Source organism: Antechinus flavipes, chromosome 6 (genome assembly GCF_016432865.1).
Source record: "Antechinus flavipes isolate AdamAnt ecotype Samford, QLD, Australia chromosome 6, AdamAnt_v2, whole genome shotgun sequence".
NCBI lineage: Eukaryota > Metazoa > Chordata > Mammalia > Dasyuromorphia > Dasyuridae > Antechinus > Antechinus flavipes.
In genome coordinates, this window is record NC_067403.1 from 34,986,574 (window position 1) to 35,012,842 (window position 26,269).

Genomic DNA, 26,269 nt, shown 5'->3' on the forward strand with positions numbered 1-26,269 from the left:
CTTCGTGACCCCATTGGGAGTTTTCTTGGCAAAGATACTGGAATGCTTTGTCATGTTTTCTCTAGCTCCTTTTACAGAAAAGGAAACTGAGGCAACAAGGGTAGGTGACTTGCCCAAGGTTACACAACTAGTAAGTGTCTGAGGCCAGATTTGAATCCAGGTCTTCTGATCCCAACACTCTATCCATTGGGCCAATTACTGCCCTACGTAGGATTTATTGCTTGATTGATTTAAGTAGTTATTTGAAAGACATCACGACATAGTAGACACAGAATCAGCCTCCCAGGCAGAAAGTTAAAGTCTCATAACTGGCATATTCTGCTGAGTAACTCTTGGAAAGATGGTTAATCTCTCAGGGCTACAAGTCAAATTGTAAAGAAAAGAAGCTATCCAAATCACTTCCCCCCAACATCATCTGCTTATCACTTGCCACCAAGAAAACAGGCAAGCCATCCTGGCTACAGAAGCGAGGTGTTCTAAGGGAGAAAGAGGAAGGGGAATATTCCAGGTGGGGTGCATTTCCCATCACCTCCTCAGACCGACAGGGAGACGGGACAAGTTGCTTTCCCCAAGAGCTCCAGCTATAGAAATGCCCTCAACATCCCTGACTTTGCCCTCATTATGATCAAAGAAGGTATATCACTAAGAGGGACAGTCCTCTAGATAAAGAGTCCATTATTCCTTCCTCTATGCATCCCAACATCAACTGCCAACCAGAAAGCAACAGTCGGTCAAGAGCTCCCGGAACAGCAGTGCTGCCCCACCCCATTGGTCCAGCTTTTAGCCCACTTACTGCCGTGGGAATGAATCCTAGGGAAAATAGCCTGGCAAATGTACCCGGGGATGCTGCAGTTCTCTCCTCACCCCCATCATCAGTCGTTATCATCATCATCATCATCATCAATGAAACTGAATAAGGAAGTTTACCAGCTAAGAAAGTTCTTTCCACCCTAAAGTCCTTAGTACCTTTATTAAATGAGTAAGCAACAGAAATAGATATGCTTTTTTTCCAGAACAAATTCACTAAAGATGTATTTCCATCTGCTTTACTACTTCACCCTAGGGACCCTTGAGTTATTCTCTCTGACTTGCAGCTGAAATGTTGAAACCTTCTGTATGTATGACTTTCATTGACAAAAGGAACTGTTTGGCTTTTCTATTTGTATCTCCAGCACTTAGCACAGAGCTTGGCACTTACCAAGTGCTTAAAATGCTTTTAATTTTTGCATTTGTAACTTCATTCATAAACTGCTGAGGAGACATGTTGGTAGGAATTAATCAACAATCCATCCCTAACCTGATAAAGTCACAAATGGCAGAGGGAGAGAGACAGAAAAATAGAGAGAGAGAGGAGAAAGGAGTAAAAAGGAGAACAGAAGAGAGGAAAGACAGGATAGAACAGGATAGGAAAGAAAAGAAGAGAGGAGAGATTTTATGATATAAACCTTTGCAGTCAAGACAAAAGAAGAGGTCCAGTAACTTGCTACAACTTCCCTCCCTCCCTTGCCAGCAAGTATTCTATGAAAAGGTACTCTCTCTACAGATCCAACTCTCTCTGGAGAGACAGAGAGAGAGAGAGAGAGAGAGACAGAGACAGAGACAGATACAGAGATGTAAAGAAAGAGAGAAAAAGAGATATAGAGAGAGAGGCAATGATTGAGATTGAGATTTGCGGGGCAGCCGGGACTTCCGGTTAAGATGGCGGAGAGGAGGCTCACAGTTGCATAAGCTCCGCGCTTTCTCTCACTATCCACTTCATTACAAGCCTCTGAAGCAATGCTTGACTGAAAAAAACCCACATATAGTTACCAAGAGAAGCCATCCTTGAGATCCGCCAAGAAAGGTCTGTCTTTACTGGAGGGCTGGGGCGGTTTTAGATCGGGCGCAGGCGGCGGGCAGCGGCAGTGAGAGCACGGGAGCAGACTGGAGAGGGGGTGGGGAGTGATCGCAGCCGTCTCTGCGGGGAGAGCTTCGCTACAGGTTTGGAACCTGCAGCAAGTCAACAGCCCAGCAGAGAAGCTACAAACACCGGGGCTGAAGAATACAACCGCAAACAGCTGGAGTCTCTCAGGACCTGGCCGCCCCCCCCTTCCCCCCCCTCAGTGACTCAGCACGCTTTGGGATCTCAGAGCGCAGGCGCAGCACAGTCCTGCTAGTGCCTCACTGCTGCCCCCTGCAGTCTGTAGAGGAAGCTCGATAACACACCCAGCCCCCCCCCCCAAAGAAAGACTCCAGTTTTTTCTGTTTTTCTTTGGTAGTTTGTCTCTGATTAATAGACAGAATGAGCAAGAAGCTGAAGAGGACTTTAACCCTTGACAGCTTCTACACAGATAGAGAGCAGACTCTAAATCCTGAGGAGACTAAAAACAGGCAGTCCCCAGGTGATTCCCAAAGGAGGAGATCATCTGTTCCTCAGCACAGATGAACCTCATAGAAGTGATTAAAAAGGCTCTCACAAGGGAGCTAGAAGAAAAATGGGGAAAGCAGAGTGAGGCTTGGCAAAAGGAGAAGGAAGCTTGGGAAAAGGAGAGGGAGGCTTGGCAAAAGAGCCTGGAGAAAGTTAAAGAGAGAGCGGATAAAGAAGTAAAATCCTTGAAAAATAGGATTGGTGAACTGGAAAACAAAATTGGCGAAATGGAAAAAAATTCCACAGAACAAAAGAACTCAATGGGACAATTAGAGAAAGATTTTTAAAAAGTGAGTGAAGAGAATACTTCACTGAAAATCAGAATTGAACAAGTGGAATTGAATGACTCGAGGAGACAAGAAGAATCAGTCAAGCAAATCCAAAAAAATCAAACAATGGAGAAAAATGTGAAATACCTTCTGGGGAAGACAACAGACCTGGAAAACAGATCCAGGAGAGACAATCTGAGAATCATTGGACTCCCAGAAAAACATGATGAAAAAAAGAGCCTGGACACCGTCTTCCAGGAAATTATCAAAGAGAACTGCCCAGAAGTCATAGGAACAGAGGAAAAAATAAACATTGAAAGGATTCATCGATCACCCACTGAAAGGGATCCTAAAATCAAAACACCAAGGAATATAGTGGCCAAATGCCAGAACCCTCAGATGAAAGAAAAAATATTGCAAGCGGCTAGAAAAACCCAATTCAAGTATCAAGGAGCCACAATAAGGATCACCCAGGATCTGGCAGCATCCACATTAAAAGATCGAAGGGCCTGGAATATGATATTCCGAAAGGCTAAGGAACTTGGTATGCAACCAAAAATAACTTACCCAGCAAGAATGAGCATCTTTTTCCAGGGAAGAAGATGGACATTCAACGAAGTAAGCGAATTTCATCTATTTCTGATGAAAAAACCAGAACTTAACAAAAAGTTTGATCTACAAATATAGAACTCAAGAGAAATCTAAAAAGGTAAAGATTAATCTTGGGAACTATATTTTGACTATATAGATGTATAAAGAATACTTGTATACCTTGTTCTAGAAATTGATGTGGAAAGGACATTGTACCAGAAAAAGGGTAAAGTGGGGGTAGTACATCTCATGAAGAGGCATAGGAAACCTATTATATCTGAGAGAAAGAATGGAGGGGGATGAATATAGTGGGTATCTTACTGCCTTCAGAATTGGCTTTAAGTGAAAAATCTTAAGACATATTCAATCTATGGTGAAACTTCTCCCATCTCATTGAAAAGTGAGAAGGGAAAAGTGGAAAGGGAAGGAATAAGCTAAGGGGAAGGGAATACGGGAACTGGGAGGGAAAGGGGTAAGATAGGGGGAGGAACTCTAAGGCGGGGGGAGGGACACTAAAAAGGGAGGGCTGTGAGAAGCAAGGGGTGCTCACAAGCTTAATACTTGGAAGGGGGGGAAAGGGGAAAGAAGGGAGGAAAGCATAAACCGGGGTTAACAAGATGGCAAGTAATACAGAATTGGTCATTCTAACCATAAACGTGAACGGGGTAAACTCCCCCATAAAGAGGAAGCAGTTAGCAGAATGGATTAAAAGCCAGAATCCTACAATATGTTGTTTACAGGAAACACACCTGAAGCGGGGAGATACATGCAGGTTAAAGGTAAAAGGTTGGAGCAAAATCTACTATGCTTCAGGTGAAGTCAAAAAAGCAGGGGTAGCCATCCTGATCTCAGATCAAGCTAAAGCAAAAATTGACCTAATTAAAAGAGATAAGGAAGGACACTATATCTTGCTAAAGGGTAGCATGGATAATGAAGCACTATCTATATTAAACATATATGCACCAAGTGGGGTAGCATCTAAATTCTTAAAAGAGAAACTAAGAGAGCTGCAAGAAGAAATAGACAGTAAAACTATAATAGTGGGAGATCTTAACCTTGCACTCTCAGAATTAGATAAATCAAACCAGAAAATAAATAAGAAAGAAGTCAAAGAGGTAAACAGAATACTAGAAAAGCTAGATATGATAGATCTCTGGAGAAAATGTAATGGAGACAGAAAGGAATACACTTTCTTTTCAGCAGTTCATGGAACCTATACAAAAATTGACCATATATTAGGACATAAAAACCTCAAACTCAAATGTAGTAAGGCAGAAATAGTAAATGCATCCTTTTCAGACCACGATGCAATGAAAATTACATTCAACAAAAAAGCAGGGGGAAGTAGACCAAAAAATAATTGGAAACTAAATAATCTCATACTAAAGAATGATTGGGTAAAACAGCAAATCATAGACATAATTAATAACTTCACCCAAGAAAACGATAATAATGAGACATCATACCAAAATGTATGGGATGCAGCCAAAGCGGTAATAAGGGGAAATTTCATATCTCTAGAGGCCTATTTGTATAAAATAGAGAAAGAGAAGGTCAATGAAATGGGTTTGCAATTAAAAATGCTAGAAAAGGAACAAATTAAAAACCCCCAGTCAAACACTAAACTTGAAATTCTAAAAGTAAAAGGTGAGATCAATAAAATTGAAAGTAAAAAAACTATTGAATTGATTAATAAAACTAAGAGTTGGTTCTATGAAAAAACCAACAAAATAGACAAACCCTTAGTAAATCTGATTAAAAAAAGGAAAGAGGAAAATCAAATTGTTAGTCTTAAAAATGAAAAGGGAGAACTCACCACTAACGAAGAGGAAATTAGAGCAATAATTAGGAGTTACTTTGCCCAACTTTATGCCAATAAATTCGACAACTTAAATGAAATAGAAAAATACCTCCAAAAATACAGCTTGCCCAAACTAACAGAGGAAGAAGTAAATATCCTAAACAGTCCCATCTCAGAAAAAGAAATAGAACAAACTATCAATCAACTCCCTAAGAAAAAATCCCCAGGACCAGATGGATTTACATGTGAATTCTACCAAACATTTAAAGAACAATTAACTCCAATGTTATATAAACTATTTGAAAAAATAGGGATTGAAGGAGTCCTACCAAACTCCTTTTATGACACAGATATGGTACTGATACCTAAACCAGGTAGGCTGAAAACAGAGAAAGAAAATTATAGACCAATCTCCCTAATGAATATTGATGCTAAAATCTTAAATAAAATATTAGCAAAAAGATTACAGAAAATTGTCACCAGGATAATACACTATGACCAAGTAGGATTTATACCAGGAATGCAGGGCTGGTTCAATATTAGGAAAACTATTAGCATAATTGACTATATCAATAACCAAACAAACAAAAACCACATGATCATCTCAATAGATGCAGAAAAAGCATTTGATAAAATCCAACACCCATTCCTAATAAAAACACTTGAGAGCATAGGAATAAATGGACTTTTCCTTAAAATAGTCAGGAGCATATATTTAAAACCATCAGTAAGCATCATATGCAATGGGGAAAAACTGGAACCTTTCCCAGTAAGATCTGGAGTGAAGCAAGGTTGCCCACTATCACCATTATTATTTAATATCGTATTAGAAACACTAGCCTCGGCAATAAGAGTCGAGAAAGATATAAAAGGAATTAGAGTAGGCAATGAGGAAACCAAACTATCACTCTTTGCAGATGATATGATGGTATACCTAGAAAACCCCAGAGATTCTACCAAAAAGCTATTGGAAATAATTCATAATTTTAGCAAAGTAGCTGGCTACAAAATAAATCCCCATAAATCCTCAGCATTTTTATACATCACCAACAAAACTCAACAGCAAGAGATACAAAGAGAAATTCCATTCAGAATAACTGTTGATACCATAAAATACTTGGGAATCTATCTACCAAAGGAAAGTCAGGAATTATATGAGCAAAATTATAAAAAAGTCTCCACACAAATAAAGTCAGACTTAAATAATTGGAAAAATATTAAGTGCTCTTGGATCGGCCGAGCAAACATAATAAAGATGACAATACTCCCTAAACTAATCTATTTATTTAGTGCTATACCAATCAGACTTCCAAGAAAATATTTTATTGATCTAGAAAAAATAACAACAAAATTCATATGGAACAATAAAAAGTCGAGAATCTCAAGGGAATTAATGAAAAAAAAATCAAATGAAGGTGGCCTAGCTGTACCTGATCTAAAATTATATTATAAAGCAGCAGTCACCAAAACCATTTGGTATTGGCTAAGAAATAGATTAGTGGATCAGTGGAAAAGGCTAGGCTCACAAGACAGAATAGTCAATTATAGCAATCTAGTGTTTGACAAACCCAAAGCCCCTAACTTCTGGGAAAAGAATTCATTATTTGATAAAAACTGCTGGGATAATTGGAAATTAGTATGGCAGAAATTAGGCATGGACCCACACTTAACACCATATACCAAGATAAGATCAAAATGGGTCTATGACCTAGGCATAAAGAACGAGATTATAAATAAATTAGAGGAACATAGAATAGTTTATCTCTCAGACTTGTGGAGGAGAAAGAAATTTGTGACCAAAGATGAACTAGAGACCATTACTGATCACAGAATAGAAAATTTCGATTACATCAAATTAAAAAGCCTTTGTACAAATAAAACTAATGCAAACAAGATTAGAAGGGAAGCAACAAACTGGGAAAACATTTTCACAGTTAAAGGTTCTGATAAAGGCCTCATTTCCAAAATATATAGAGAACTGACTCAAATTTATAAGAAATCAAGCCATTCTCCAATTGATAAATGGTCAAAGGATATGAACAGACAATTTTCAGAGGATGAGATTGAAACTATTACCACTCATATGAAAGAGTGTTCCAAATCATTATTGATCAGAGAAATGCAAATTAAGACAACTCTGAGATACCACTACACACCTGTCAGATTGGCTAAGATGACAGGAAAAAATAATGATGAATGTTGGAGGGGATGCGGGAAAACTGGGACACTAATACATTGTTGGTGGAGTTGTGAACGAATCCAACCATTCTGGAGAGCAATCTGGAATTATGCCCAAAAAATTATCAAAATGTGCATATCCTTTGATCCAGCAGTGTTTCTATTGGGCTTATATCCCAAAGAAATACTAAAGAAGGGAAAGGGACCTGTATGTGCCAAAATGTTTGTGGCAGCCCTGTTTGTAGTGGCTAGAAACTGGAAAATGAATGGATGCCCATCAATTGGAGAATGGCTGGGTAAATTGTGGTATATGAATGTTATGGAATATTATTGTTCTGTAAGAAATGACCAGCAGGATGAATACAGAGAGGCTTGGAGAGACCTACATGAACTGATGCTAAGTGAAATGAGCAGAACCAGGAGATCATTATACACTTCGACAACGATATTGTATGAGGACATATTTTGATGGAAGTGGATTTCTTTGACAAAGAGACCTGAGTTTCATTTGATAAATGACGGACAAAAGCAGCTACACCCAAAGAAAGAACACTGGGAAACGAATGTGAACTATCTGCATTTTTGTTTTTCTTCCCGGATTATTTATACCTTCTGAATCCAATTCTCCCTACGCAACAAGAGAACTGTTCGGTTCTGCAAACATATATTGTATCTAGGATATACTGCAACATATCCAACATATAAAGGACTGCTTGCCATCTAGGGGAGGGGGTGGAGGGAGGGAGGGGAAAAAAAAAATCGGAACAGAAATGAGTGTCAATATAATGTAATTATTAAATAAAAAATTTAAAAAAAAAAAAAAAAAGAGATTTGCGGGTCATTGCTTAGGACTTGTTCAAATGTATCAATGAGTTTTATAAATATCAATGATGTTAACTAACAAAAATTATATTCTCTATACAAGTGTCTGTGTGGCTCATTTGTAATCCCTATGGACTTGAAGAATAAATTATTTCTTAATCAATATGCATAGGAGCCAATGGATTTGTTCTACAAAGAAGAAGGGACCTAATGTCAGAACTTCTGGAATCAAATATCTACACCAGTGCATCCAGATTATTAATCTGGATGTCCATATGATTGTGAGCAGATCACTTAACTCTTCTGAATTACAGTGCTTTTTCTAAAATCAGTAAAATAAGTGATGATACTTGTGTTATGTTGTACTCTGAAAATTGTAAAATGCTAGATAGAATCCATCATAGCCTTTTTCATTATAATTATTATCCTACACAGGTAAGAAGCGCTGAGAAGATAATCACCTAAATCAGGAAGATGAGAAAAATCTGTCTGTCTAGCCATAGAGGAACAGAACAAAGTCCTTAAGATTTTAAAATTTTAGATTTAGATTTTAAAGTTTTAGAATTTAAAATTAAAGTTGAGGTCACCCAAAGAACAATTTAGAGACACACAGAGAGTGTGCACGGTTTGTGAAGGATTACCAACCAGGAATTGTCCTAGAGAAGTGAAATGAAAAATGCTCTCAGACAGCTGAATGATGAGAAATGAAGGTACGCCAGTCATGTGGTAAGAGCCGATGGACAGCCCATATGCTCCACCGATAACCACAAACGTCAAGGGATCTAAACAAAGACACATTATATTTAGTAGATTCCCTCTGGATAGTTTATGAAAGGGCAAGGGAACGATTCACTCAGGATGAGAAATCATGAATGGACTGGATTGTATAATATGGGAGGAAGTACCTACATCGTACATGCATCGAAGTGTAAAAGAAATATTATTGTCATCATTTTCCCCTTCAAGACTGCCCTTGAAATTCATTGCAATTTCATTTCACCTGTTTAAAAATGGGAGGAAAAGAGAAGCACGATGTGATTTACCTGAAGCCCTTCAATCACTAGGGATCATCCTGCCTTTGTTTGTTTAGAGAACCTGCTATATTGTCCTCAAACTGTAATCAACTCAGCATTTCCTAGAAAAGAATTTGTAAACTAAGTAAACAATGATCAGAGCTGGCAGAAAGCAGAAAACTAGCAAAATCTCAGGAGAATATTTTGGGTTGAGCAACTTTAGGGTGTAGACAAGGGAAATTGTTAAACTAGGCAAGAAAGTGAATAAAACTGTGTTTATTAGTTATATAAATTAAAATGCTAAACAAACGAGGCCAATTTGAAATGTTACATATCAAAGGAGAAATACATGTAGAGATATCAGTGAAATTGGAAAATAAAGAGTAAGCATTACTAGAATGGACACCAATTTTTTAAAAAAGCTTTGAAGAACATATATAAAGAAAATATCATGAGTAAAACCCTGTAGAATAATAATTATATACATCTATGTATGTATATATATACATATATATATATATAATTTATACCTTATCAATTCAATTTCATTCTGTTTTTTAAAACTATTCCTTGAAAAATTAGAAAAGTAGTTGAAATAAAATGTAACTCATTTTAGATTGAGGGAAAGTCACCGTCCACAATGAGCTAATATAATACCTTGTTGGAAAATTGAGAGTTCAATGATATATATTATATAATACTGGTGGAAAACTTAGCCCTGCAAAATAGCAGAGAAACACTGGCAGCTGGGCCAGAAGAACCAGGAGGAAGTGTAAATAATTCCACTCCATGAAAAAAGGGGAAAGACTTGTTGGCAGGGCCATACAATCACTGAGAGAAGTCTCTTTAAAGGCTCTGCAGCTGTTCTTGCCATCTATATCCTAAAAGCCTGCTTCCACCATCATAAACAACATTCCCAGCAACCCATGCCTGCCTGTATTATAAAGATGCTCATATAAATCCATTTAGACAATTCTACATGTTTAATGTCTCATTTTCAACTTTGATAAGTTTGTTATACTTGGAATAATCCTATAATTTAAAAATATGAGAGATGTAATGTTAATTATCCAACCAATAAGTATTTGTTAAACATTCTTTTTTCAGCAATATGCCAGGAATTGGGTTATAAATGAACAAATATAAATTTCTGAGTAATATAAGTTTGATATTCATAAAATCCCTTAAAGCTACCTATTTGAAATTTACTCATATAAAGTAAAGTGAGAGCATCAAACCTGTTATACACTGCTGGAGCAGTTGTTGTTATTAGGATTTAGGATCATAAACCATAAGTTTACAGGAAAGTCATTAAGATGGTTCCTTAGAGACCATCTGCCCAGTCTAAAGCCCTCCCCCTTACTCCATACCACAAGTTTATTAGATGAAGATCTAGAGAAGTTGTTGCTTGTCCAAGGTCACATAAAGGAAAGATTTGAACTCTGGACTTTTGCCTGCAGAACCAGCATCTTTCCCCCATTACCGTACCACTTCAGAAGCCAAGTTCCAACCCTAGCTCAGGCACTTGTTGTTGACATAACCTTGCATAAGCCAGTTTCCCCATCTGAAAATGAGGGAATTGGTTCTAATAGTCTCTAACATTCTTTCCAACTTTCAACCTAGGATTCTATTTTCCTGTAAGGTGAGACATAGCAAATGAAGTGCTTTGTAAACCTTAAAGTGAGATATAAATAACAATTATTCTTATTTTATTTTTACTGAGATTTTAACTCACACAAATCAATTACAGTAGATGGAAGATTTATGGGAGGATAACACCAATAATTACATAATATAAATCTTAAAAAATTATATAAATACCACTTTCTGTTATTGTCGAGAGAAGCTAGATAGCCCAGTGGATAAAGGGCTGGTCTGGAGTCAGATCGACTCGTCTTCCTGATTTTATATCTGGCTCAGACACTTACTAGCTGTGTGACTCCAGGCAAGTCCCTTAACCCTGTTTGCCTCAGTTTCCTTATTTGTAAAATGAGCTGGAGAAGAAAATGACAAACCACTCCAGCATCTTTGCCAGGAATACCCTCAAATAGGATTACAAAGGACTGAAATAACTGAATCACAACCACAAATTGCTACTTTTAATAATATTTTTGGAATATTTTCATAATATTTTCATAAAGTTATGAACAAGAATCACACTGGATAGAAGCAATAGGAGAGTTGTGATTTGTATTAGGAACCAAAATTACCCATTGGGTTAATAACACTTAAGATACTACAGAAGACCACATATAAACAATGTGAAACAATCATTTCAACACTGTTGTCTCACCAAGTCAACTAAGTTTAGAGTTATATTGCAGGGAGGTGTCGTTGTCATGTAGGTTTATCCCGCAGTGATAGATGAACTCCAGAAAATTTACACACCTTGAGTTAGCCTTGAACTCTGCCCCCAATATATCCAGTTTCCATCACACCCCCATTCAGTGTAGCATTGAAGATAATGGAGTGCTCCTAAATATATCTCTCAGCTGAGCTTCAGCCCATCATTTTTGAGCCACCTAAATCCTGAACTACTGTGATATTTTTATCATATTTTCCCAGCTACAGCTTTGCCAAGGAATGCTTACCAAAATGAGCCACAGCTAATTGACTGTTTCTTCTGCATTGGGGATGGTGGCCCTTGCCCTTGGGTCATTTCTATGCTTGTGGAAATTAATAAATATGACAGATTTGACCCAACTTCAGGTGACATGGGGATAGGTTTCAGAAAAATCTGTTCAAGAGTCCACACGCACACACAACACACACACACACACACACACACACACACACACACACACACAAATACCCTGCTCCCACACACCATCAAAGATTAAACACCAGTCTGACTATCGTGCCATTAAAATCATGCACTGGAATAACAGCTCAATTAAACATTCACTCAGTAATGAAAGGGTACAGCTAATGACAGAATACTGTAGCATCAAACAGCACTGGCGCTGCATATTCCTTATTCCTACAAGATTTAAAGAATGTCACTAATTTTTTACAAATATACTGAAATGTCGTCCCACTGACAAGCACGAGAAGCAGCATGGAAGCCACTTGGCTTTGGAAATCAGTCACCTTCCCCAGATGCTTAAAGGTAGACCCCGACACAAAATCATTTAATTCCAGGGAAGACTTCCAAAGGAGAGCAGCTAAGTTCCAAGCACTGAGAATACCATTTTAAAGATAAGTTTTCATATGGATTGTTAACTGTTTGGATTTCATTTTACATCATCAGTTACTTCCGTATAGACCCCAAGAGGAGATTACTGATGACCATGGTTTCTATTGGGATACATGTAGATGAAAAGACCAATAATTACAAGCAATTTAGTAAACAAATTGCACAAAGCATCATTGGCATTTGGTTCAGGGTCACATCAACTCTCTGCAGAGCCAATCTCAGGCTTAAAGTTTAGACAATTTTAGTTGCTTCATTCTCAAACAGTTATTTGTAATATCTTTCAGTTATTGTCATCTCAGAGCAGACCATATCACAAGAATTCATCAACAATTTGATTCAATTAAATGAGAATTCACTAAATTTGTGTTATGTACAAGAAATTATATTCAAAGTATTTGGGATAAGAAGGGGGAAAAGAGAAGATTAATAAGTAATGAGATCTGGTATTAAATGAACTTACATTATTATTAGAAAAATGAGCTAGGTCTTAATTTTTGAAAAATGACTTTACTGGACATTTTGTTTCACCCTCACTCACCTAAGCCCTTTGCAACCTGGCTTGCACAATAACCACTCTAGAGAACTGTTTTGCTTTAATTTTTTAAAAAGTGTTATTGATATTTTTGTTTCTTTATTGTCAAAATTTCTCCCATTATCTTTTCTCACCTACCAAAGAATCAGCCCAAACAGAAGATATTTTTAAAACATCATTTTCCTTATGCGAAACTGAAAAAAACTACTGCTTAAACAAAATTAATGCATCCAGATAAAGAAAGAAAGCAATTAAAAAAGAAGAAAAATATATCTAATTTTTTAGATAAGGGTTTGGTTTCTAAGATATAGGAACAACTTTTAAAAAAGAGATATATATATCCCCAAAGTTTTAGTGCAGTTTTAGCTAATAACAAAGATCTCTTGAAAATGCACACACACACACACACACACACACACACACACACACAACACACACACACACACACACACACACACACACACATACAAATACCCTGCTCCCACACACCATCAAAGATTAAACACCAGTCTGACTATCATGCCATTAAAATCATGCACTGGAATAACAGCTCAATTAAACATTCACTCAGTAATGAAAGGGTACAGCTAATGACAGAATACTGTAGCATCAAGCAGCACTGGCTCTGCATATTCCTTATTCCTACAAGATTTAAAGAATGTCACTAATTTTTTACAAATATACTGAAATGTCGTCCCACTGACAAGCACGAGAAGCAGCATGGAAGCCATTTGGCTTTGGAAATCAGTCACCTTCCCCAGATGCTTAAAGGTAGACCCCGACACAAAATCATTTAACTCCAGGGAAGACTTCCAAAGGAGAGCAGCTTAAGTTCCAAGCACTGAGAATACCATTTTAAAGATAAGTTTTCATATGGATTGTTAACTGTTTGGATTTCATTTTACATCATCAGTTACTTCCATATAGACCCCAAGAAGAGATTACTGATGACCATGGTTTCTATTGGGATACATGTAGATGAAAAGACCAATAATTACAAGCAATTTAGTAAACAAATTGCACAAAGCATCATTGGCATTTGGTTCAGGGTCACATCAACTCTCTGCAGAGCCAATCACAGGCTTAAAGTTTAGACAATTTTAGTTACTTCATTCTCAAACAGTTATTTGTAATATCTTTCAGTTATTGTCATCTCAGAGCAGACCATATCACAAGAATTCATCAACAATTTGATTCAATTAAATGAGAATTCACTAAATTTGTGTTATGTACAAGAAATTATATTCAAAGTATTTGGGATAAGAAGGGGGAAAAGCAAAGATTAATAAGTAATGAGATCTGGTATTAAATGAACTTACATTATTATTAGAAAAATGAGCTAGGTCTTAATTTTTGAAAAATGACTTTACTGGACATTTTGTTTCACCCTCACTCACCTAAGCCCTTTGCAACCTGGCTTGCACAATAACCACTCTAGAGAACTGTTTTGCTTTAATTTTTTAAAAAGTGTTATTGATATTTTTGTTTCTTTATTGTCAAAATTTCTCCCATTATCTTTTCTCACCTACCAAAGAATCAGCCCAAACAGAAGATATTTTTAAAACATCATTTTCCTTATGCGAAACTGAAAAAAACTACTGCTTAAACAAAATTAATGCATCCAGATAAAGAAAGAAAGCAATCAAAAAAGAAGAAAAATATATCTAATTTTTTAGATAAGGGTTTGGTTTCTAAGATATAGGAACAACTTTTAAAAAAGAGATATATATCCCCAAAGTTTTAGTGCAGTTTTAGCTAATAACAAAGATCTCTTGAAAATGCACACACACACACACACACACACACACACACACACACACACACACATATATATATTTATATATGTATCCATGTATATGTGTGTGTATACATGTGTATATATACATATATATATGCAAATGGAGATATTATATCTTACATATATAGAGATCGAGATAGATAACCAAAAGCCATTTCCCAAAATATATGTCATCAAAGGATGAGAATACATAGTTCTCCAAAAAATTACAAAATATTGAGAAGCACGTTAAATAATGATTCAAGTCATTTATTATAAGAAAATGCCATCAAAACAATCCTTCGTTTTATCTCGTATCCTTCACTTTCAAAGGAGACAAAACATAGGAATAATTAACGTTGGAGGGAATTATGAGAAGATAGGCACACAATCAAATTGGTGGTGCTATAAATTGGTACATTTTGTAAAGCAATTTGGAATTATGCAAATAAAATGACTAAAAGGTCCATATTCTTTGACCCAAAGATTCTTTTCCTAGGAATATACCCCAAGGAAGCCATTAAGAAGAACAAAACACTCAGAGAAACCAAAATAATAACTTTTTTTGATAGCAAAGAAGTAGAAACAAAGCCAGTGCCCATTAGTTGGGAAATGGCTAAAGAAAACTGTGGCACTTCAATATAATGGAAGCATTAAATATAGGCAGTTTTTTTCTAAGACTATGGATGAAAAAGGCAGAAGAATTGTAGCTTAAGGTGATCTGGAGACTTACTCATGTTTCAAGAGAAGAGAGAATTTGATATTTAGAAGTGGTTGGAAATTCTTGAGAGAGGGGGGATGCTTTGAGATTGCAAAATGATTGAGGCTCTAGGATCAATTGTACATGTGGAGGGTTTGACCTTGGCAATGAGAAGAACTACCTTTTTGTCAAAAACAGTGGGAAAGAAAGACAGAAAGGGAAATCACATAAAAAGATTTTTGAAATGAAGAAAATGAGAGAAAGAAAAGATCACTTACAACAGCCTCAATTTTCTTAATATAAAGGAAAGTTCTCCACTATGAAAAAGGGAAACAGAAGATGTATGAAGTTCAAGAAAGGAAGAGGTGATATGAAATAGCTTGTATGGGGCATGAGAAAGGGAATAAACTGCAGAGGAATAAAGAGAATAACCTGCTATAGTAATGATCCAGTTGAGATTGAATTTTGTTGTTGTTGTTGAAATTGTTAGGTAGAGTTGTGAGACTTCCTCTCATTATTTTCAGTGGTTCAAATGTGGAAACAAAAGAAGAAATAATCCAGGGCTGAGGTTTAGCATTAAAGAGTTACAACTAGACAAGCAACAAGGGATTCAAGAGTAGTGGACTACACAGCTCAAGTGGCTCAGGCTTGAGACTGGAGAAGGAAGAAAATGAATCCAGAGAGGTTATACTTAGTCAAATCATTAAGAAGTAGAAAGATTGGAGGTCTTAATTAAAAAAAAAAACAAAAGAAGAGACTGTTAAAGAGGTAAAGGACAGGAGATGGGAGAAGGATATGAGGTGAGAATCAGATAATGAAATGACAGAGTTTCTAATTGAGGGAATTGGACATTTGTGGGTAAGTCCTGAGATCCAATGTGTACCCATCCCTATGATTACTGAAATATGTGCAAGAATAAGTGATGAGGTTTAGTGACTGAGCAATAGAAAGGGTAAGGATTTGAAGCAATATCTATATGAATATTTAAGTCCCCGAGTTGTAACAGTAAGAGGGGGAAAAGAAAAAATAAAAGAAAAACTAGAAGAAAAAAGAAGGTACAGTTGACACAAGCAAACAAAATTTGAACTAAAATTAACTATTTTTCATCTTAATGGAAAAAGAATAAATGTCTTTACTCCTTAGTCTGTGATGTATTTGAAAGGTAAAAAAATGTTATTGATGCCAGTTATTTGGGAATTAAATTGTCAACATTATAAAAATCATGACAAAAAAGCCAGACATGAAGTGAACAAGAATAAAAGTCACTGGATGCAAGCTGTATAAAAGCTTGGTCTCTGATTTGTTTTTCTAAGGGAAGTAGGAATCTAAAGACCTTGCCTTTTAATCATAGAATCAGAGGGACCTGGTCTACAAGTCATCTGATCAGGGACGTAAGTTGTGTGTATTTGTGTGTGTGTATTTGTGTGTGTGTGTGTGTGTGTGTGTGTGTGTGTTTTGCTGGACCTGTGGTTTCATCAGTTTTATGTCCTCCCGAATTAGAATTTCCCTTCTTCAAGACCTAGAACTTGTGCTTTAAGAAATTGAGCTGAGGATACATTCCATTCAAGGATTTATTTATTAAACACTGTACCAAGCATTGTGCTGTGCACTAATATAAGAAATGAATGACTCGCCTACTCTTGAGTCTAAGTCTTCTAGCTCAGTAGTTCTCAAAGTATGGTCTTTTTACTCCTCAGAGATCCTTATTTTCTGGTGGTCTGATAGGTCAGAACTATCTTTATAATAATATTAATTCAACACCCCCTCCCTTTTCCAACTACATATCTGTGTGAGACTGGATTTTCTTTATGTGCCTCAACAAATACAACAGATTGCAACACATTTAATGTAGACTCAGACAGGAAAACCCAGCTGTTTTCTATTAAGCTATTAAAGAGATTTGCAAAACATAAAACAATGCCACTCTTCTCACTAATTTTTGTTTTGAAAAGTACTTAATTTTTTTCATAAAAAGTATGCTGAAATGTAATCAGGGTATTATTGTTATTTTAAATGAATTAATAAATAAGCAATTTTAATTGGTGATGCAATATTAATAGATGAAATTCACATATGCAATAGCTCTTGTGTGTCCTCAATAATTTTTAAGAATGAAAAGAGTTCTCAGAGTCTTAAGCTCAAAAAGTTTGAGGTACTATTTCATTCTGCCTCTCCAGGGCTCCTAGAGAAATAATTAGAACCCTGAATTCTATGTTCTTAAGTCATTAAAGACATTCATCCATATTATCAGAGATGAAAAGAAATCAAGTCATGCCCAGAGGAAATCCAACAGCAGGCCTTTAGAAATTTTTATATATTCAATTTCTCCTGCATATCACATTTCATTTGGTTTTCATGAGACTTTACATTTGCAGTGAAAGGTCAGAGTATATTTACTATGGGCTTGTGTTTAATTAGCCTAATGTACGGACAATGGTAAAAAATAATGAGAATAGGAAGAAAAGGTGATAATGGTGATTGTGGTTGGAATTAATGCATGTGTGGTATGATTAATGGAATTATGGCAAGTCTCATAGAATCAATCAAAAACACATTTCTTTGACTCCTTTTCTTCCTGGTAAAGAAAAGGGTAGTGTTCGGTTATAGGATCCTAGGAAATTTCAATTTATCATTTAATGCAATTCTCTGACTTTAAGTAGGATTGAAACAAAACTATTAGAATTCTTTTAAAGGCCGTGTCAGATAAACTGATTTCATGAGGTAGAAAAGCCAGCTGTAAAGCAAAGAGACAATGAAGCAAGGTTGATCAGTCCCCTAATTTGGACTCACAAAAACCAGGGTTTAAGTCCTGTTTCAAATATTCCATCACTATGTGACCTGTGCAAGTTAGCATCGCCCCTCCAGGGCCCAGTTGTGTCAGCTGCAAAATGAACAAGTTGGACATGATGTCTAAGGCCCTTTCCAATTCTAAATCATGACACTACAATATGAAAATTTATATTCCCATTACTATACAACCTAAACTCAGGGGATTTTTATACTAAAAATTTATTAAAGGAATATTTTAAAATTTTCTCCTCTTTGATTTTCATTCTACCAATTAAGCTAAGTGTCCTGAACCATTTGGGTTGTAGATAAAGAGAGATATGGACAGAGAAGGAGCAAGAAAAGACTCCAGTTGAGACAAAATATAGACAGGGAACATATTAGCTTATGGAAACCTATGAGTTTCTCAAGAGATCCCTGCTGCTTGCAATCTACCACTTCCCAATGCCTCTTAAATATGCCATCGCTATATTTATATTCAAATATATTTCTAAGGGGTAAAAATGATCACCAAAAGTCTATGCGAATGGATCCTAAACATCAATGCAGAGAATGTCAATCCAAAGCACTGAAAAAAGGTGGTTTTTATACTTCCCTAAATGACCATAGTATTTTAGAATTAAAATGGGCCTTTTCTCCCCATCTTCCCACTATCACTCCTCATCCTCACCTCCTTAGGAAACTAAGACACAAAGATAGCAAATGGCCAACCCAGAATTCCAGCTTAATTCTTCTCAATCCTGATGATCTTAGACTGTCTCTAACAAAAGCCAATCAAGAAGACTGGTAATAAAATACTGATTCCTTCCTAGAAGAAAATACAAAAATAATTTTATGTTTTTGTGACAGAATGCTTTTCTTTTCTTATATACTGTTTAAAAACATCCATAGTCAGCTAACCCAGCTATTCCACTTCAAAAAATATACCCCAAAGAAAGCAAACAATGTGTTTGTTATATGTTCCGATGTATTTATAGCAGCTCTTTCCACGATAGCCAAGAATTGTAAACTATAAGAATGCCTTCCTAAAGGGGAATGGCAAAACAACATTGTGATTTGTAGATGTAATGGAATAGTTTTATGCCATAGGAAAAAATGGACAATTTCAAGGCAAATTGGGAAGAGTTTTGTGATCTAATGCAGAGCAATGTGAAAAGAACTAGGCAAACAATTTATGCATTGATAACAACATTAAAAAGAATAACAATTTTAAACTATGACTCCAAAAGAGTAATGATGAAAATTGTCACGGATAGGGAGATGGTGAATTTAAATTACATAGAGAGATAGATGTACATTTTAGGGCATAGTCAAAATGGAACTTTGTTTTGCAGAATTATGCAGTTATATGTTGCTTATTTTCCCTTCTTTTTAAAATGAATTTAATGAAGCAGTGGGAAAAGTTATGAGGAAGAGGTTAAATTAATTAAGATTTTAAAAATTAGCAAAAACAGAACACCTGAACATGGTCACCAAACTGGTCTTTGTTATTGATAGAAAGGATGGAAAGTTGTAAACCAGAGAGTATTTCGGATAATGTTATGACTTGAGAATTAACAATCCTTCCTGGGCTTTTAGATTTTTGTTTTAAGCTCACCTTTAGATGAATAATACCTCAAAACTGATGTGTTGTTTCCTGTGTGCAGTCCTGAACATTTAGTCTGAGCTGTGTCTTTGCAGGCCCAGGATGGCCTGGAAAAGCAGCCTGCAGTCTTTGAAATATGAATATTTCCTATTCTATGCCACATTTAGGTGTTGGAAAATCTGTGAGACTGGAAATAAATCAATAATTTTCCTTTAAATAAACCACAACCCATTTTTTCACATGATCAAGATTAAAAAGAAAATGTAGAGGCAACAGAATGAAGCAGCAGCTCCAGAACAATTCTCTTCCAAAAGGTGTGACCTTCTCTATCAAACTGGAAGTTAGCCTTCAAACTCTCACCTTGGGAGAGAGCTGATGCAGTTCAGTTAACTTCAAAGCCATTTGTATGACAAAGAAACAAAAAATGAGTCACATTACTTCGCAATCACAGCCCATTTTTAAACCAAATAAAATATTACACATTTTAATTACACACCTTATTCCTCATTCTTGTCTCTGAATGACTTTGGTCGTTTTCCAAAAATCCAATCAATGCCTAAAAGATTTACCACAATTGAGGCTGTTCAAAAAAGGTTCTGCAATTCCAAAATGGGAAATCTAGTTCTAAAATTATAATGAGCAAGAGTAGCACCACAGGAATAAATACATATCAAAACAAAATTATATATATACATATATGTATGTGTGTTTATATAACTGAATCATTTTTAAAATACACATAAGATAAGAAAGTCCAGAAGCAAATACAAACTGGATAGCTTTGAAAATAACATGCTGAAATTTCTAACTTAATTTTCTTTTTTAAAAATAGCTAGTAGTATGAAAAGAGTGCTTTAATATAGGATTTTTTTCACTATTCTTTCTGGGTGACAATATTCATTTTGAGTGGTTTATTTCATACTCAAATAATTAAAAAATAATTTTAAAGATATAAGTGCATAGTCATTCCTGGAAAGGGGGTGACACACGTTGAATGTATTACTTCTGATGTGTTTGTAAAAGTCAGTCCAATTATTTTATAGGTTACATTTCCCATGTAGGATTCCTAGAGCATTCTTTCCAGCAACCCTTCCTATTATTCTCAATCTGTTTTTCTGTGTGTTTTTTCTGCCCTTTTTTCTCTTTTCTTCTTTTGTTATTATTCCCAGCCTATCTCACAGTTACATTCAAAACCTTTTTCACCAATCAAAGTTGCCATTTCATTGCCAACTGTATTCCAACAGGCTATCTGGAGGAAGTTGAGATGGGTGGGTTTCATCCATTCATCACTATCTTTAGATTAACAAAGATGCCCATCACGCAATGTGTTGTCAGGCAGTTCACTTTCCTTTATGACACACATGGCATTTTCCCTTTACCAACTCATTTTCTCAGTTTCCCCACAAGCACACAAAAGCTTTCTTATTGCTGCCAAGAGGAATCACTGTGGAGAAATGGACTTCATCTATTAGGCACACTAACTGATCAGTGATTTAGGGGAGTGAGCAAGACTGTTAGTTAATACTGTAGCTCAGTGCTACATTTCAAAGAACAAAAAGTGAGCTACTAGTTTTGCCCAAGGTGATCTGGAGAAATCTGTCATCACTTTAAAAAAATAAAGCTGAAAACTAGTACCATTACTCTTATATACGCAAGGAAAGCTGACAAATGTCTGTCTCTATTTCCAGAAGGAATGTCTCTAGGGAATGAATAAAAGCTCAGTGAGCAAAGAACTTCAGATTTCCATTTTTCTCTAAGACTCAAAGATCCCTAGTTATGCTAGACTTTCTCTTAGCCATCCACGATGAGAAAATAAGTGGTCAGAAAATAAGTGTTTTGGCCAGAAGACAACAGACATAGTACAGGAAAGAAACTGCCAATGGATTAGATTCTTTCTATTGTCACTAGCATTTACACCCAAAAAAAAAAGACCTGATAAAGACCCTAGAAAAGCATCATGTGGCCTCTCCTTCAAGCCAAAGTGATTCCTAAGGCTTCGGGATACTTGCCTTTCTTCCCACAAGCAAAATCACTTCATCATTGTCTGTCCAAGACTTGTGTAATTCTCCAACTGAAACCTCTCCATGTTGAATTTGAAAACTATCCAGGACCAATATTTTGGAACAGTGTTCATTCACTCTTCCATGTCCCCTTTTTGTCCCTGCGCAGTCCCTACAGGCTCACAATTACCTGTGCTTTCTCCTGATCAATGTTTCTTGCCCTCTCCACAGCCTTTCTCATAACAACAAAAACAGAAAGCAGTGTTATTTGGCCATTCCATTTCCTCCATGGCACTTAAGGGCCAGCTAGGAATGATAAATGGAAAGGTTTCGTGATGTCACCCTCATGTCAACAATATGGCAAGTTTAATCCCAAGGTCACAGAACAGACCGATCCTTCTCAGAAACCATCATTTCCATTTCCATTTCCTCTCCTTCTTTTGGGCCGTTTGGTTGCTGGTACAATATAAAAACAATCAGAACTGTGGATGGGGTGGAAATGGAAGGCAAGCCACTGACCTCCTTTATCTTTTTCCCTTTCAATGGTAGCCAGAAAAAAATAACAAGAAGCATTCAAGTTACCTGGGAGCTCATAAGATAGGAAAGAAGCTCCAAGGAACAGAGCAGGGAGTAATGAAATCACATGTTAATTATGATTCAAATTACCAAAAAAGTTACATTTTAGATAAATCACAAATAAATGGCATTGGTCTCAAAAGACTCAGGGAAAAGGGTCCTATAAATGCCTCTCTATTAATAGATAAAGTGAGGATACAAATTCTACTGGAAGTTAATTAGAAGTATCATGTTTGCATATAAAAAAGCATGATACATATAAATCCACTATAACACTAATAGCTAACATTTCTATAATACCCACTATATACTGTGCTAAACATTTTACAATTATTCGCTGATTTGATCTTCAAAACAACCATGTAAGGTAGACGCTGTCACTTTATTGATGAGAAAATGGAGTCAAAGAGAAGTGACTTACATAGCTAGTAGATAATTACGGCAATATTCAAACTCAGATTTTACTGACTCTACACCCACAAGCTCTAGCCACCATCACTCTCTAGCTGCCCCTAACTCTACCATACTGTATATTAAGGAATCCATCTACTTGCAGAATCAACAAATGGTTAATAGGCAATGATGCAGTAACTCAAACATATTGATTATTTTATTTTATCAGTGGAGTGATGGTTTAATGATTTTTTAAAAAAATTTCATTGGTGTAGGCACCATTTCTACCAATGAAGATTACAGCCATGGTTAGAATCTTGTGCTTTCTTGTTCAATAAAATTTATGTCCATGCTTCACCATAAATCCTCCAAGGATACATTCACTTCTAGAACTGGTAAGGTCCTCAGAGGACAGCTAATCTAATGCTGAACCACAAAAACTATTAAAAAAAACCTAAAAACAATCTTGTTCTTTTATATCATAATGATACCATTTGGGCTATAAATCTCTATCGCAGTGCTCTTTCAAAAGTCCTTATCTTTATCCTCCATTATCCCTTGCACACAATTTTTCACATGCAAGCCCTTATGGTAACATAGTAAAGTCTTTTTATACTCAAGATGCATTTTTACCATGAATCAACACAGGCTTCTTTTTGTAATCTATTGAGGGATCACCCTATTTCAGATAATAAAAACTGGTCTAAGATCACAGAAAAAAAAATAGATTTACACAATCTCAGTGTTGGAAGGAAACACAATAACCTTAGCTCAACTTGCTCCTGACCAAGAATTCTTTCCATTACATTACCAACAAATGAGTATATAGACTGCTTGAAGATACGAAATGAAAGGCAGTCAGATATTACAGTGGATAGAGTGTGCTGGGCCAGGAGTCAGTAAAACCCAACTTCTTATTTCAAATCTGGCCTTGGACATTTTCTAGCTGTGTGTCCATGGGCAAGTCACAGTTTCCTTATCTGAGTAATGAAGAGGGAAAGAGCAAAATCACTCCAGGATCTTTGCCAAGAAAACCCCAAATGGTGTCATGAAGCATCAAGCACAGTTGAAATGACCAAACAACAAGAAATGAAGGAGAAACCTACCACACTCAAAAGCAAGCAGTTGTATTTTTGGAGAGTGCTAATTTTTAGGAAGATTTTGCCATTCCTTCAAGCTTTGCACATAGTGGATATTTAATAAATATTTTGCTGAATTAAATTGAACATAATTTGTCTATCTCTAATATTCATCTATTGTTTCTAGTTCTGCTCCCAAGAGAAAATCAGAAAAAGGCTAATCTTTCCACTACATCACCAAAAAATTGAAGATTGCCATCAAAAATAGAAATAATACAGCTACCTATCTATACCTATCTCAATATATGTATATATATATATATATATATATATATATACATATATATGTGCACACATATAACCAATATGTATATATTTATAAATATCATAATTGTATATCTTTCTTGATAAATCAATATAGCGCTGAATAAGAAACTACAAAATGATCAAGTGGAACAAGGACACAATAAATCATATAAAGAAAATATGTACCATAATTAACTACTATTGCTCTCCCCTCTCCCACGCAGAGGAATATAATTGTCAATTACATGTCAGTATTTATAGTGCAACCATTTCTTCTTCAAAAAAAGATAATCACAATCAGAAATTCTGTGTGCTAAAAAGGATGAAAAACATATGAGTGGCCCTCAAGTCACAGGACTACTTACTTTGGACCTTCTGTCTCATAAAGTAAATATGCTTCAGTAACTCTCAATAGCCTCTCTACTTTGTTTCCTTCTTCCCCATCAGTGCAAATTGATGTGGCCAAAATTAGAGAGGCGTATAAAATGATAAAAGAGTACTAAGCCCTGGGTCCTACTCTATGCTCAGATATGGACTAATGGGGAAACTCTACAGTCATTCATTTTTTGGTCCTCAGTTTCACCTATAAATAGAGAAAGGATTTGTACTAAGACATAGTATCTTAGCGAGTGAAAAGGAACTCGTTTTGGAGTCAGGAAAACCTTGGTTAAAACCCAGTAACATCCTAATGGTGTATAACCCTGGCAAAGCTTACCTCTAAGGGCTCTGAGCAACCCTCTATGAATATATTGTAAGGAAACATTATCATTGATCCGAGCTGAGAGTTTCCATAGCAATTGTTCCCTATATTGATGAGATCTCAGCAGTCACCCGAAAATAAATATTGGTGCTTCCTAATTCACTGGGTCACTGTGAAGAACAAAGCTTATGAACTATGGAACACGAAGTAAATACCAACTATTGTATTTTTGAATACTAAAATAAAAATAATTGTATTTCACTTATCAATTTATTGCTGCCTTTATTGATCATATTCTATGTGACTTTACACATCAATTTTTGACTACATTCAACCTAAGTAGCTCACTCCAGACTTCATCCTGTTTTCCATCAGTTTGCATAGAGATTTTAGAAATCTCTACTATTCATTAGTCAAATCAACTTAATCTTCTATTTCAAAAAAAAGTTTCCAGACTAGTTAAGAATTTCATCTCTGCCAAATCTCTATTTATTAATTGTCCTGGGACTCAGTTCACTTTTCCTAAACACACCAAGCAAGTGGAAAATAAAATCAGGGACCAAAAGAAAAAACAAAATACTTAATAACACCAAAGTTTTTAATCTGCATTGCAAAGAAGTGTCTCATCTGTGCAATATTCCTTCTGAAAAAAATGAAAATCTTAGAAAACAGATACCATTTTGTATCTGAAAACATAAAATACTGGAGAGAGTCCATCAACAGACATCAAGACTGCATATAAAACTATGGACATGTATACAAGTCCACAAGAGACAGAGAAAGACTTAAAAGTTCCACAAAGGTGTAATAAAATTCTATGCAGAAAGTCAATAACAAACACACAGAACTTTCAATATTAAACCTTTTAGAGTGTACCTAACTTTTCAAGAGGGCAGCCAGATGCCATAGTAGATAGAGCACTGACTTTGGAGTCAAGAAAACCTGAGTTCAAATCTGTCCTGAGACACTAGCTGGCCAAGTCAACTAACTTGTTTTCCTCAATTCCTCACCTATAAAATGAGCCAAAGAAGGAAATAACAAACCACTCCAGTATCTTTGCCAAAAATAAATACAAATTAGAGTGACCAAGAGTTGGGCACAATTGAAACAATTCAACAACAAACCTTTAAAGATCACATATATTCTAGTACATGCATCTCAATTTCCCATGGACATTTGTTTCCTAACATTTTTTTCACATTCCTTTTATTTCCTTGTAATGAAATTCAGTTTTGTGCCATTTCATTTCATCATGTAATAGCATAGTATTAGAAACATATTGAGCTTATTTTTTTTAATGAGACTATTTCACAGTAACCCACTAAATTGTAAACTCCTTGGGACAGCATTGATTTGTTTCATATTTGTCTCTCCTATGCCCATTTTAGCACATCACAATTGGTGGTTTCTTGGTACAGACTTCTTAAATTGAATTAACCCTGAATTGACTTATAAAAACAGATATTCTATCTACTAGAGCATAGGATAGAACTAATTTCTCTCCTAAGCTTGCAAAGAATAGTCATTACTTCCATTTGCATCCCTAGCAATTCTCTA

At 35.9% G+C, this 26,269-nt stretch overlaps 1 protein-coding gene across 1 annotated transcript in view; it reads right to left on the reverse strand.

Moving 5' to 3' along the window:
• GABRA4 (gamma-aminobutyric acid type A receptor subunit alpha4) overlaps positions 1-26,269 on the reverse strand; it is a 100,033-nt gene that overhangs the window by 40,330 nt on the left and 33,434 nt on the right. The window lies entirely within an intron of this gene.